At 34.0% G+C, this 14973-nt stretch overlaps 1 long non-coding RNA gene across 3 annotated transcripts; it reads right to left on the reverse strand.

Annotated features, from left to right (window-relative positions):
* Window positions 1-1199: 1199 nt before the first annotated feature.
* On the reverse strand, window positions 1200-14398 carry LOC128236812 (uncharacterized). 3 transcript variants are annotated; one of them, XR_008261443.1, is made up of 7 exons: window positions 14348-14398; window positions 9488-9574; window positions 8607-8750; window positions 6378-6482; window positions 5283-5359; window positions 4194-4296; window positions 1200-3302 (listed from the first exon to the last, which is right to left on the reverse strand). It is a non-coding gene; the product is annotated as an uncharacterized LOC128236812 (long non-coding RNA). The 3 variants fall into 3 exon arrangements; XR_008261442.1 differs by lacking the exon at window positions 14348-14398 and adding an exon at window positions 14112-14206; XR_008261441.1 differs by lacking the exon at window positions 14348-14398 and having other exon boundaries at window positions 9488-9715.
* Window positions 14399-14973: the final 575 nt, after the last annotated feature.

Consider the following 14973-nt stretch of genomic DNA (forward strand, 5'->3'; position numbering starts at 1 on the left):
GCAGATAACACATAGAATAAAAAACGGATCGCTTATCCACTCGCCCACAGGGACTCATACTAAGGTGTTGAATATTTTAACCTTAATGGAAGTTATTGGTTTATCACGTGATTATGTCAATCAACTGATTGTGCAACAGCCTTTTGTTGAATCAGGTTAGTAACGCATGTCAAAATTTTGGACTTCAAAGACTATATTTTAGCACATATCAACATTTATTGAAGGGTTTCAGCCATCAATAGCTTGGCTTTAACACTTCGTTTGATTCGCCATACTTTATTTCGTAATAACAATCTATAAAATCCAAGTAAAAGATGCATTTTCAAAACACTTAACGCTTCGCTTATATTCACTCAAAAACTCATGTTCGAAAGATTTAAAAAAGTATGTCATAATCATATGCTCTTTAGCGGCTGAGTTTCTTAATATTTAAATCTCTTATAAATTTGCCAAATAAAATTCAACATGGGTAAACAATTATAACAAATAACGTATTTTATGTATTGCAACATATTTATAAAAAGATAAAGTCAATTGAATCAAATGACCATTTTCAATGTACTTTCTTTCTCGCGGAAAGTGGACATTTCATCTTACTCCAACAAGTGTGGGGTATGGTTGATTCTCTTCGTGACTGAAATCAACTTTTTTAAACACTTGGTGCATTTCAAATCTAGTCCATATAAACAGCCCCTTCAGATTCTTTGACGATTGCATTTCCATGGGAGATCACTGCGTATGATAAACATACAAGTGTTGTTTAGCCACACTGTGGGTTCAATTATGTCAGGGGCGTTGCTACCCCTCTATTCATGTGAATTCATGTGCTGGGGGGTTCAGGGGCGTGCCCCCTCAGAAAATTTTGAAAACCATGGTGCAATCTAGTGCATTATTTAGTACTGGAAAATAACCAGTTTTAGATTCATGTAGTCAAGTTCGCATACTGCAACTTTGGTTGATTTTTTTTGTCAGAATCATGTGGATTCAGCCGCGTATTCACGTATAGGCGGCTACACGCCTGTATGATGTGCATATGAATGTATAATTTGGTTTAAATGATGCATAATTAATGTAACACCTCCTTGCTGCTACACCAATAGAAACTTCATGGGATGTTTATAGTAAAAGAACTAGCACTGACGTTCCCATTTCTGTCTGGGTCATTTAAATAACAGATATCAAATTACAAGGTAAACAAATTTGTTTTGACTTCTTTAATGAATTATATAAACACATTGTACAAAGATATCATGACATATTTTAAACAATAAGTATGGTTGTCAATTAAACAGTATGCTAGCTTTAAAGATTTAGGCAAACCATTGGAATTTTACGGCGGTCTTAAAAGGTGTATTTAAAGCTGCAATCTCACCGATTGATCGTTTTGACTACCGGTACTCTTTTATTGTTTGTCAATAAATGGAGTATTTTTTGCAGAAATGTCTAGACCCAATTTTAAGTGATATAAGACTGCTGAAAAAAGATCAGATTGCAGTTCATCATATTTATGTTAAAAAAATGATGTTTTATGACTAAAAGCATTACAAACAATTTAATGTAAATTACTTTTTCGGCAGTTTTACCAAACATTTTTGATTGGTTCTATTGTGAATTATCTAATATGACTGAATTAAAGGAATGATAACCAAATCAGCCGATTTTGAGACAATTTTGTGTCTAAACTGACAATCTGTAAGAGTGCAGCTTTAAGTTTTGATCTAAAGCTTCATATACACATTGTTATATTGTCAATAACTGTTTAAAAGGTCTCATGTACTAAATAAGATAATAATTTTCATAATATCTAAAATTGATTAAAATAAATAAAGTACCATTATACCTATTTCTTAATAGTGCCGTTTCTCATCTGACAATATCATTCAAAGCCATCATTTAAACTATGAATTTATTTTTAACTTTCAACATTTCTATAGCATATGCAACAAAATATACCAAAAATACAAGCCATGAACAATATGATTGTTCAACTTGCATTATCTTTGACCTTTTGATATGACCATTTTCCAGTTTTGTTTATTTGTAAGTTGTGCCCTGAAGAATAAAGTATGACTGTATCAATCAAAAACAAGCAATAAAAACACTAAAAATATACCCCAATCCCTGTAATTTCTAATACAGTAGTAAAATCAAGAAATTAAACATTTAGAGCTGCACTCTCATAGATATACCGTTTCCACAACTTTTTTTGTCTTCGAATGAGCAAGTTTTTGCGTAATTATCTGCAAACCAATGATAAAAGATTGCTGACAAAAGATCAGATCGCAGATTTCATATTTCCGTTCGAAAATTAATGTTACTAACGGTTTAAGAAAAGTGCATAAAAAATATCAATGTTTTAACTTAAATAGAAAAATCTGGGATTTAATTTTTCGCAAAAATTGGATGGTTCCAATCCAAGACATAAAATGAAAAAAGTTGTCAAAACATCCAAAGTGTGAGAGTGCAGCTTTAACGTTTGAAAGTAACTCTGTTTGCCTCGTGCCCCTAAACAGGGTTTAATTATATTATATGCCCAGTGGGCTTGTCCCTGTATATTTGATTGTATGATTGCAGTAATGGATACTGGTCTAATTATCTTCTGACAATTTTTCACCAATTTTAAAGAATGAGAAAACATATTAAGCTCATATAACGCTGTACAATTTAATCTCATTCATAAGGTTGAGAAAAATTCCCTAAAAATATTAATTGTGGAGACATATCTTATTTAAATACATACAGGAAATGGCGACATCATTTACCCTTTAGTATGAAAAAGGCAGTTTCCTGATATTTGAATAGCGGTTTTTTATTTAAGCATCTCAATTCATAGTATGTATGAAGTTTCAAAGGAAATCAAATCATTGTAACGATTGTTTTCAAAATAGATTCACACTCTTGATAAACTTCTTTTCCTAGTTTCAACTTTTGAGACTTTTTGATGAGCCTGCACCTTCCCCCTCTTATGCAGTGGCTTCAAGCAATAAAGCTACCAGCTCAAGTTGCACAGCTGGTGAACAAGACTGCTGATAGTCGGCAAAATGCACACTTGATGCCATAATAAATCATGTCCATCGACTTCCAGAATGAAGAAATGACAGCAGCACAGAATTGATTTCATTGGACCTCTGTACTTTCATCACCTTGTTGTAGTCAAAGACTATGTCTTAGTGTGCAGTGCGGGATCTTGAGAAGCTTTCTGCTCGTCTGATGAACTAAGTTTGGCAGAGTGTGACACTCCTATCTACTCATATGGCTAGACACCTGTGATCTATGTCTTCTTGTGTGTGCCCAACCATCACCTGAAGAGAATTTAGAGGAAGTTAGTGCTTGATAACAAGTCAATGTGACAAAACAAGGTCTTTCATTTATGCCACCAAGAACTAGTATTCCAAGTTTCATAACTCGTATGTTAACTCAAAGCAATTGAGCAGAAACTGTTTGGTAATTAATTTTAAGTCACTGCTTCCACTTATACTGCAAGTAATATTGAACGTGAACCGACTGACCCAAATGCAATTCTAAATAATTTTTATGTGCAGAAACCTTAATCCTATTGACACAAAAGTTATCCAATTGTATGTCTTCACAAAACATTCTACAACAATATTTGTCAATTTAACTCAAAGATTGATTATTGTTTTTTAGTCAGACAAACACAGAGATGGCCCTATATCGCTCACTTGATTTGAGAAAGGATTCTAACTTAGTTATTGTTTGGACACTTACTGAACACTTTTGGTCTGACTTTATAATGCAGCTGGTGAAAATATTAAAAGTCCCTTAATAATGGGCTTACAAAAACATAAAAAAATGTATTTGTTTAAAAAATTACAAAGGGCCATAACTCTTACAATATTTAAGTTTGTATTGAGCAGAATAAAAGGCTTTGCCTAAAATACAACCTTAAAACTATATTTACAAGTAAAACAAAAAAATCTACAAATATTTTTTTAGTATCTGGTTTTTGAGAGTGAATGATCAGAAGAAAACATCACACATTCACAATCATATTAAATAATAATTTAGTTTTTTTTAAATTATATTATATTTCAAAAACACTGCAAAAGACAAGACACTTACGTTTCAATTTCTTGATTTAATACAGTGATGATTATCAATTCTTATGAAGGGAGATGGGTCTTACACTCTAACCAGTGCAACTTGCATGTTCTTAATCGCTCAGTTATTACCTTTCTTAAAATTCTCCTCTTGATCTGAGCCACGCCAAAATGATGGGAGATGCTTTTGTTTTTCTATCAGAATGTATAGCACCTCTGTGTTTCTGTTTGTCTCCTGAAATAGTAAAAGTTTATTAATAATAATAACAATAATAATAATCAGTGACTTTTATTGAAATTATTTTCACCGATTGTGCCTTGCACATTGGGGAACAAAGTTGACTTCTGAGGAGAAGATTTTTCCATATAGACATATAGCAAAAAATAGCTCCGCACCCTGGAGCAATGTTTTTTTATAAATCAATATCCAGTGAAGAAAATTCATACAGGGTATTGAAACATATTTTGCTTCAAATAAAGACTTTTAACAAAGATAACTTAACTAGCTCTTCATCATATTAAATAAAAATTAACACAGTCTATGCCACACACGGAGCCCCGCATTTGATCTTTTACCAAAGTTTGATTGAGAGTTTAGTTTCACAGGTCTATTAAAGCTGCACTCTCACAGATTAAACATTTTGAAAAAGGTTATATTTTTTATCTTAGAATGAACCAATGTATGCGAAAATGATGACAAAAAAATGTCTTTGAATTCCCGTCAAACATGTCCGAACCAAATTCAAACTATGGATAATCACTGTCATTCACAATGAAATTCAGCACTTCTTGCCCAGTATATATACCCTTACTTTAAGCAGAAGGCAAATTAAAACAAACACATTTGTACGAAATTTAATCAAACTTTAAATGGTAGTAGGATTGTCATTTGTTCACGTAATTTTCAAGAATCAGGAAGTGGGGAAAATTATAAAGCCATTTAACAATACAAAACAAGACGATTTTCTATTGAATGTACAATAGTAGTACCGGGGTAATATGCAAATACTTATTATCTCAAGAAAAGGACATCAAGACCAGTTCATTTACCAGTAGCATCAGACAGTCAATAATGGTTCTGAGTTTAAAGAGCATAATTTTCATTTTATTGTTTGTTTAATCATTGTATATTTAACACCAGTTGTGAAGAAGGAGTTATCATTATATAAGATTATATTATCTGGCAGTGGTTGAAAATGTAAAGTGAGACCAGTTTTTTACCTGTTATTGAACAAACTGTTATGTTGGCAGGACTGTCCTCCTCAGCAATGCAAGAACAGCAATGACTGGCTGGCACTCTGTAAAATGGCGATTAAAACATTTTGTCCAATTAAAACTGTCCCTTTCTAAACAATCCATCAGCAATATATATAAATGAGCTGCGCCATGTGGAAATGTATCTTGGGAAGTTTCCATTCCATGTAATAATGTCATAAAGATGAGCAGAAGACATTACTTACTATGCAGTAAAAGTTCTTACTTTAACAGTAAAGATATCTTTTTTTGAGAAAATTTATCAAAGTGAGCTCTTTTATGTCATGTTTCTAAGTCTTGTAAACATCTATGTTACATATATAAATAATAAACAGGAATAAAATGAGGAGTTGTGTACACACTTATTCCTCCTTATGTACTGTGTAACTCATGAAAAACAATCCATAATTCTAGTAAATCTCTAGAATTCCCTTACTTTTCTCGCTGTACAAAAATGAATGAGGAGTTGCAAACAAGCAGGGCCATAAAACTTTTGCTATTTAAACTGTACCGCAACAGCAATTTAAAGACAGTGATACTCATTGATGGAATAGGCACTTAGACAGCTACATTTTCTGAGAAATGGAGATCAGACTAAATTCTCCAGAGATAATTTATAGATTTATTTGAAATAAAGAACATGTTACAGTGTTTGTGTTAAACTTGTTACTTAACCCTGATTTAACAAAACCATTACCTTCAAACTGGTGATAAAATAAAAACAAATATACCTTATTAAACACTGTTTACTATCACATCTGTACCCCCCCCCCCTTCTTACATACTTAAGCGGCTGTTACCAAAGTAAAGAATGAAAGGTCCACAAGACCAATTATAAACCATGAACCATGAGAATCCTGTTTATTAATTTGATTTTAAATCACCCAAAAGGCTTTCTACACATAATGGTTCCTTAATTTAAATCTAGTCTCCAAAGGTGTCACAGTGGTGATTTCATTGAAAGACTTGAGATACGTTATTTAAAAAAATGACGACAGGAAAGCTTAAACGCAGAAGTCTGGCCGGGTATATGAGCCTGGAAATAAATACGCAAAAGCTCACCATGCTGCTAAGGAGTCTTAAATAATTCCCGGCCCCAGTTCAGCTGGAGATTCCACACGGCTGGAAAACCGGCCCGGTGCATCCAAGCTTCACCATCGGCAGTATCTGCAAGAGGAGGGTGTAAATCTGGGAAAACGCATTTATAATCAATTTGCGAAAGTTCTTATCCGTCATAAGTAGTGAACATGTATGTGGCTTATAGAACATCTGAAATTAAGTTTAATGAAGGAGACAAAGTTCGGTCTGGGATCTAAACCTGGATTTTGATGGTGAAATTGTAAGGGCCGAATTCAGAACATCCACTCTCACTCACACTCCAACCACATTCCCGTAAGGGACACTCAAATGATCACTTGAGTGGAATATGGGGAGTGACACTCAAGTGATCTGTTCGTATTCACACGCCTCGCTAACACTCCACTTCATCAAGTGAGCAATACAGTATATAATTATACAGGTATGTTTACATGATCATATCGGATTATCTGTTTGACTATGGTGATGTTTACATTATAAATTGTAAACATATGTTTATTTGAGATTTGAGTACCTTATTGTTAGTTATGGCAACAAACAAATGATAATAAGTGTTATTCTAAAACTGATATTTTCATTTTAAAACAATTGGTTAATAAAAATAAACGTTTTGGGTTGTAAATAACTGTTGCAAAATACGTTTAAATGCATGTTTTATGTTGTCATTGTTGTTGCTGTTTTAAATATGTAGCCGTTTTCCATTGTATCACGTAATTTAAATATGTATTCATATATAATCTTGCTTTTGTATTCTACATAAAGCGGTCTTGGGCGTTTGAAAATAATATATGGAAGTTGAAAAAATGGAAGTTGAAAAAATAGCAGATGGATAGAATTAGCGAATGAATCTACTTCTTATGGGGAAATAACACCTCGGAGTGAAAAACAACTCAAGAAATGTAGGGGAAAATGGATGAAGATGACGATAATAATAATAATAATGATGATGTTGATGATGATATGGTGGTGTTGGTGTTGGTGGTGCTGCTGCTGGTGTTGGTGGTGCTGCTGCTGCTGATGATGATGATGAAAATGATAATAATAATAATAATAATAATAGTAATAATAGTAATAATAATCCAGCTGAATGTAGGCTGGATAATACATATCAATTCCCTTACCACGCTATGAAATGGCCTAGCGGCGTCAAGTTAGCGGCCTGGCGGCCTAGCCGCCTCATGTGACTAGCGGCCTAAAATTGTTTCCTATTCCAAAGCATTTTATATGCGTTCTTTTCTAAAACAATGATAAATTAAATGTCCTTTTCATAAATCAACATCCTTTAGCGAATATCAGCATTTCCCCCTTTTCATGGGCTGCTGGATGAGTTTTGGGGATTTTTAGGCCGCTAGGCCACCAGGCCGCCAAGTTCACGCCGCAAGACCCCTCAAGCGTGATGTATTTTGCATAGGAAAACAATTATTTTAGCATTGTTTTAGAAGAAAACTCATATAAAAATGCGCTGAAGTAGAAAACAATTTAAGGCCGCTAATGTACGACTAAAAACATTGATTTATCTTATTTTCCATTTAAACCATTGAACCTTGAAATAGATAACAAATTTAGGCCGCTAGTCCGTCAACCTCACGCCGCTAGGCCGCTAACTTCATGCCGCTAGGATGCTAACTTCACGTACCTTTAGCTGCCTGTCTTTGCAGCCATTGATGAATTGCAAACATCAACATTGGTGGGGGTTCAAGATCATTGTGAGACAAAACAAATATATGATAGGCGCATCCTTTTGAATTTGTTTTGTTTATAGATGGCCACGTTATTGAATGAACATGTACTTCAATGGATTATCCCGGTCTCTTAAATATTGTCTGGGAACGAGCGTGTCCCTTATTTGTTCCAAATATTTGATATATTTCATCTTTTCTACTTGCCATGTACTTTTTTCACATACACTCATTCAATTCCTATTCACAACCAATCCTCGAGGGCGGTTCATGTGGCCTAGCCGAGCACTCACAAATGTCCCACTCACGCAAAACACTTGAGTCTCACTCACACCTGTGAATACGGATATACCTTTCACTCGAAAATATCTCGACCGTTATGTGATTACAGAGGATTAACTCATTGAGTGTGAGTGAGAGTGATTGTTCTGAATTTGGCCCTATGTTTTGTTCAAATGAAGTATAAACTTACAGTGAGTACAGAGATATCTTGAAGTCCAGAATTATAGCTTACCTTAAGTTCATAGGGCTACAATTGAGAGCTTTTCTGTAAATTGCAGGAACTGTCCCCTTGAGCCTATTGTCTGTTAGGGGAATGGTGGCTTAGGTGATTGGTGGTACCACTCTGCATTTCTTATCCACACAAAACACAGTGTATCTGAAAATGACAGAGAATGGCCATGCACTTATGAAAGCTATGCTAGAAATATGCGGTTATGAGTGTATCAGATGACATTTCCACACAGAAATTGTGAGGCCTCCAATACAGCAGTACTGACATCAATGACAAAAACATATATATCTGTCATGGAGCTATGCTGGTTCTGTGGCGTCAAAACCACTGCAACTGGGCAATTCACTAGAAACATCTTTTCAGAAAAAAGAAACAACCAATACTGTGTAGCCTTTGTCACCCAGTGAACACCCAGAGCATCTAGTTACTTTGAGCATCTATTTACTTAGAAGTAGCCACATTAAGATCTCAAATTAACAAAAAAGTGTATCCGTAAGCTTTCAAATACTGAACGAAGTGCAACTTTAAGGGGGGCTGCGAGCAAATATTGTCAAGGGCAGAAATCTCGCAGAAGTTTGAAAAAGATTATGCAAAGCTCTAGCTTGATGATTTTGGCCCAATTTCAAATTGTTACTCAGTAACACGGCGGCGTAAATTTAATCAAACATCAATATAGTTACACGGGAAAATAAGAAATAGCTTTAAACTCTCTAACATTTTATGGCAGAGTGTCTGCTGACGGTCCAGTATGCCAACCAGGACGGAGAATATGTGAAGCATGCACATACACACCTTTACAGCCCAACATTTGGTTATGGTTTCACAGTTATTCATTTACACAAACTCACAATCAATCAATCAATCAATCAATGCACACCCACCTGGAAAGGTACGACATCCTTTGGAAGAGATGAATCTTGCAGTCTGGTAGACGGTTGCTGACTTAACTTTAATGTCCCAAGCAGCAACTGCAATTATATAAACATGTTGATGTTCGCACTAAAACAAAGCTTAGTATTGAGTTAAATTAAACATGCAGCCTGTTGGCTGGGGTAACATATCTAAATCCCCAAATGGATGATCTGATCCCAGCCAACAGATCAGCGAAACACGAATTGTATTGCGTGTCCGGGGGGGGGGGGGGTCCTAAGGATATATCTTGACGCAACTTACCATAGCCGCCTTGCGTTTTTGTTCACAAAGCCGGCACACACAGTTCATTCTCTGTTTGCATGTTGTGTACTGAAAAGTTCCAGCTTTCCATGACACTTGCAATAAACCTATCCATGAATTAAAACAAATTAACAAATAACTACCAGGTAATTATGGAAAAATAAATGTCATTTTTTACTTGATTGATAAATACAACTTATATTGCAGTCAAACTGGATAAAATATCAGAAAAATGTGTCCTGTTCCAAAAAGTGTGTTTTGAAGTTGCAGACAATAGTCCAAAGACCAAGAATTTAAGTGTTTAGACAGGGGCAGGCAAATCTTTAAAAAAATGTCAAAATTTTAAAATCTAAATAAAACTAAAATTGTACAAACCTTATATAAATCATGTGTACACTTGAGAATATATACAAGGATACAATGTACACATAATCAAACGCTACCTGAGAGAATCATTTTTTTTTCAAGAACTACTTGAAGGGGTACTGTGACCCGCAAGCATTTCGTTGTGGGCGGACACCTTTAAACCTCTTTCCCGCACATTAATTAAACACATCTTATGTTTTGTCAGTGCCGGTTTTGATGACCAGTATAAATCTAAAAGCAGTTTTTCTGCCAATATTTACCCAAATGATTTGGATGAATGCTTAACAAGAAAGTGCAGTGTACACAATCAAATAAAGTATTTAGTGTTCCAGAAATAATGAGCAATCTGAAATCTGACCCCTTACATTCCTTAAATATTCACAAAGAGTTAAGTTCAAATTTAAGCAACATAAATCACATTCAAGCAGAATAATTTTAAGCAAAAATGAGCATGAAAATAGAAACCAACTGAATTGTATTTTCAAATGTTCCATCCGTGTTTGTTTGTTATCTTTTTATGATTCAAATGGTAAAAAATGGTGCAAATGTGAGAAGCTCTGAAGAAGAAAACTGATATTTTAATAGAAATAGTGATGAAATCACTGACATTATGTTTACTTAGCATCTAAAGCAACAGACCAACCAGACCTACCAGTATGCTAATCTATATTTAACTGCTAAATTTTAAAAACTCTAAACATACAGATAAGATAGATCTGTGGCGCAGTTGTTTACATTGTGTGATTAAAATTAAATTTTTGGTGGTGATTAGTATAAATCCAAGATTTGTTTTCAGAAGATCAGATGTTTTTTCTTTGTCTCAATGAAAAATGTAATGTTCAAGTTCATAAGCGCTGTTTAATCTGAGAATTTCCCTCGGTGTGAACCGCTTACTGTGTCCAAGTTATCCAAGCTGGATCTAAGACATTACTACAATATGGGCAATTTGCTCTGCCATTTTTATAGATAATTGTGTATTCCAAAGGTATTCTTTTGGTACATTGAACTCACAACAATATTTGAACTCCTGACGTCCAGCACCGCTGTCAGATTATCTAATCCAACCACTATGCCATTGCATGCTCTTTACTGAATGAAAGATAAATGAATACTCACAATTTTGAACAGTATTTTTTTGGTCACAGATAGCAACCTTTTAACCCCACTTTAACCTGTCTTCCCTATTTGGCAAACAGAGAATTTTTAGAAAATTTGTTATCTGATGATCCTGTAAATTTTGTGTGGATAGACTAAATACTGTTCGAATTTAGCAAATCAAAACTAACATTTTGGGTTTATTCAGTGTAGACCCTAAAATATCAATTTTGATTTATAAGTATGTAGGTTTGTTCAAAAGCTCAGTACAGTTTACTTTACTTGTTAAGTTATCCAATTTCTGTAAATAAATGTTACTAAACTTGACTATAAAATACTGTAGGGGGGCGCGTCGTAAAGTTAAGAAAAAATCCAAATAATGCAACAGTCAATTGCAGCATGGGCCCCCAAGGTCCTGCTAATAGCGGGGACTTTGACTTTCTGTCCAGCCAATCCCTGTCAAATGAATTATGGTCATTTCGTAACCGCTCATTGTTGGTCATTTCGTAACCATTGTGTTAGTCAATTCGTAACCGTTAAGAAATCGAATGGTCATATCTTAACCGTTGACTCTTATAATTATGAGGAATTAGTTTAATACAATTTGAATTTACAAAATAAGTTTACTGTAAGTATAAAACATAAAAATAACAACATAAACAAAGTTAAATCTAGTAGTTGTATTCCTTCTTTATTCCTAATAGTGTAGTGCGATTTGCCAATAAACTCTGAAACTATGACAAATAGAAACATTCACACTAGCTATTTTTTATGTTGCGAAGGAAATATTATAAGTAGGCTGAATATTAAATGTAATAATTTTTTAATTCATAGATGTTCTACCATTAAGAGGAATTGTGACCTTAAGCCAATATTTTTTAAATATATAGACCATATAACTTTAGAATTTCATTTTTTTTAAATTGCATAGAAGTATTGTAAAATGTAGTAAGTATGCCGAATGAGAGTATGCGCTTTTTATATGCTTATTGTATTAAAAATGTGCCCATATGTTCAATTTTGTATCTTGTTATTGGAAATTAATACATTGGAAACTCACTAAACCGGACAAGGTTCGGACTGGGCAAAATTTCCGGTTTAGTGGGGATTCGATGTACGGAGTAAGTTTACTCAATATATTAACTGAGTTAACCTTTAAAGGCTTTTGTCCTCTAGGGACAGTTCAATGCTCCGACGTTTAGACGGAGGTTGAGACATGATTAAAGCACTTGCAAAAGTGATCAGCATAATTAAACATTTCTGCGTTTTTATAACCATCTTTTTTCCAAGTCTTGAAATAAAACAACTCTCGTAATTTAATGCTTGTTTAGTATGTTTGATAGTTTAATTAAAGCACCGCTCTAATTTGATTCAATCATAGAAGTCTTTAGATAAAACAACACTTCAAAATGATCACTAAAAAACCGTTTCTAGTTCTTTATTTTCTGCAACAAACAAATAAATGTTTTAATCAATTTTCTTTTCACAAGTTTGATTATCGTTTGATTATCGCGCGACAGTCAATCCACAGCGCAATCATCATTATCGATTATCGTGTTAACACAACATCACAGGTGTAATATTTAACGACGTACCGGCTGTCAAAACAAAATGACACGTGATTCGCGAATTCCTAATACACAGAATTATTTTGACATGTTTGAACAAAACGTCTGGTTTTGTAAGGTAAAATTACGTTGACAACTAACAAATTTTCTCGATTTTTTGTCCGGTATCCGGAATTCCGGGGTTCAGGTTTTGTAGGGATTTTTTTACATTGAAAATAGAAGGGGAAAACCGGGACTCTGATAAAATTCCAGTATCCCGAGGATTCCGGTTTTGTGGAGATCCGGTTTAGTGAGTTTCCACTGTACCATAACTAATAATTTTAGGCTGTTTTTTGTCGGTTTCGGATATAAAGTATGCAGAATATGGATCAATTGAGAAAAGAACAGAACAATTTTTTTTTCGTTTTAAACAATCCAAACAAATATAGTCAATGAAATAGGTCAAGAATGATCATTTATGTAAACGTAATTTTACTCAAAAATACATCGCGATCAGTCTTAAATTATTGTTTATAAGTAAGCAAAATGTAAGAAAATAATTAACATATTTTGGTAGTATAACAAATCATTTCTAATTTACCATGATATATATCTAATAACTATTGAGTAACATAAATTATTGGCTTGTTACTAGTGAGAATTTGAGTAATGTCTCCCAATTGGTGTCTTGGTTGCTGTGCCATATACATCCAGGTTCGAACAATACACTTAACGAGGTGCTAAGTGTACTATTTATCACCTTGTTAAATGGTGGTTACCATATGAGCAATTGATTTATTGATGGTTACGAATTGACTAACAAAATGGTTACAAAATAACCAAGATTCAGCAGTTACAAAATGGTAAGGTTACGAAATGACCAGATCCCCGTCAAATGCCCCTGGGGGCATCCTAGGTTAGGCCCATTCCCTGTTTTCAGCGCAAAAACAATAACACTGCATTCACTCAGCACTGCCGGTCCACCTGGAACGTAAAAACATGGCCCATTTCCCCTGCTATCCCTGGTATAAACAAGACCTGCCTGGGGGCCATGGTTACAATTGACTGGTGCATAACTGTGGCAGAATAAGGGAAATATTTTATTGTTGCATTTATTATCAAATATGAAAATTTAAGACACATGCAAAAAGCCACAATACGAATTGGTGATAGTGTTCGTTCTGTTCTGCTATTCAAAGGTGATGAGAATGACAAATGACGTGACATTGACAAACAAAATGTAAGGCATTTGTATCATTTCGTCTTTTATTTATTAAAATCTGAGATGTTAAGGGAGCAAATCCCTTTTTAGATTGGAACATACCAAATAATAATAAGCGACGATGTAGTGGTAAACCAAGTTTGCTAGAATCAATCGAGTTTCTCCAAAATACAAGCAAAAAGTACACCGGATGTTGATACTAGTGATTTAGTTTCGGATGAACAAAATCCGGATAAATCATTTGCTTTTCATCCAAAGGGTGGACGATTTATACTACTGTACAAAAGTCATAAAAATAAACGAAAATAACCGGTTGAATATGTATTTTAAACACTTACCAAGTTACCATTCTCTTTCCGTAAGAGATGAACGCCACACTGCATAATTGCATGGAGATGGTACCACGGAGATACCCGAAAATTTCCGTTATATTCCGGAAAGTTAAATTTCTGTATACTTGAAAATTTGGATGCTGATGGTACACGAAATATCGAATTTCCTTATTTCTGTTTTTTTATGGAATGAAACTTCGGGATAATATACAATAGGCTTTAAATAAAGTAAAACAAATAAAAAATGCTTAGTATATAGCTATTTTTGACCAAAATTATGATTTTTTCCCTGGTCGCCTTAATAGCTATTTTTATGGATACACAAATATACACGCACAAAAGTTTAAGAATATTTTTTTTGATAATAAAAGATAATAAGATTTAAAACAATGAAATGATCTCGTAAATAAACATTCAAGCTTATCAACTTACTATCAATGGACAATTTTATTGACATTTGATACATCAAATCTGGACTGAAAATATTAAGGAGACCAATTTTTGTCGCCTTAATCCAGCGGTCCCCATAATGCCTAGATTAATATATATATGGTCACCTTAATATCTGTAGTAGATATATATATAAAAATATATATATATACAAGTATACCGGGCGTACATTTCAAAATGCT

The sequence above is a fragment of the Mya arenaria genome, chromosome 6 (assembly GCF_026914265.1).
Source record: "Mya arenaria isolate MELC-2E11 chromosome 6, ASM2691426v1".
NCBI lineage: Eukaryota > Metazoa > Mollusca > Bivalvia > Myida > Myidae > Mya > Mya arenaria.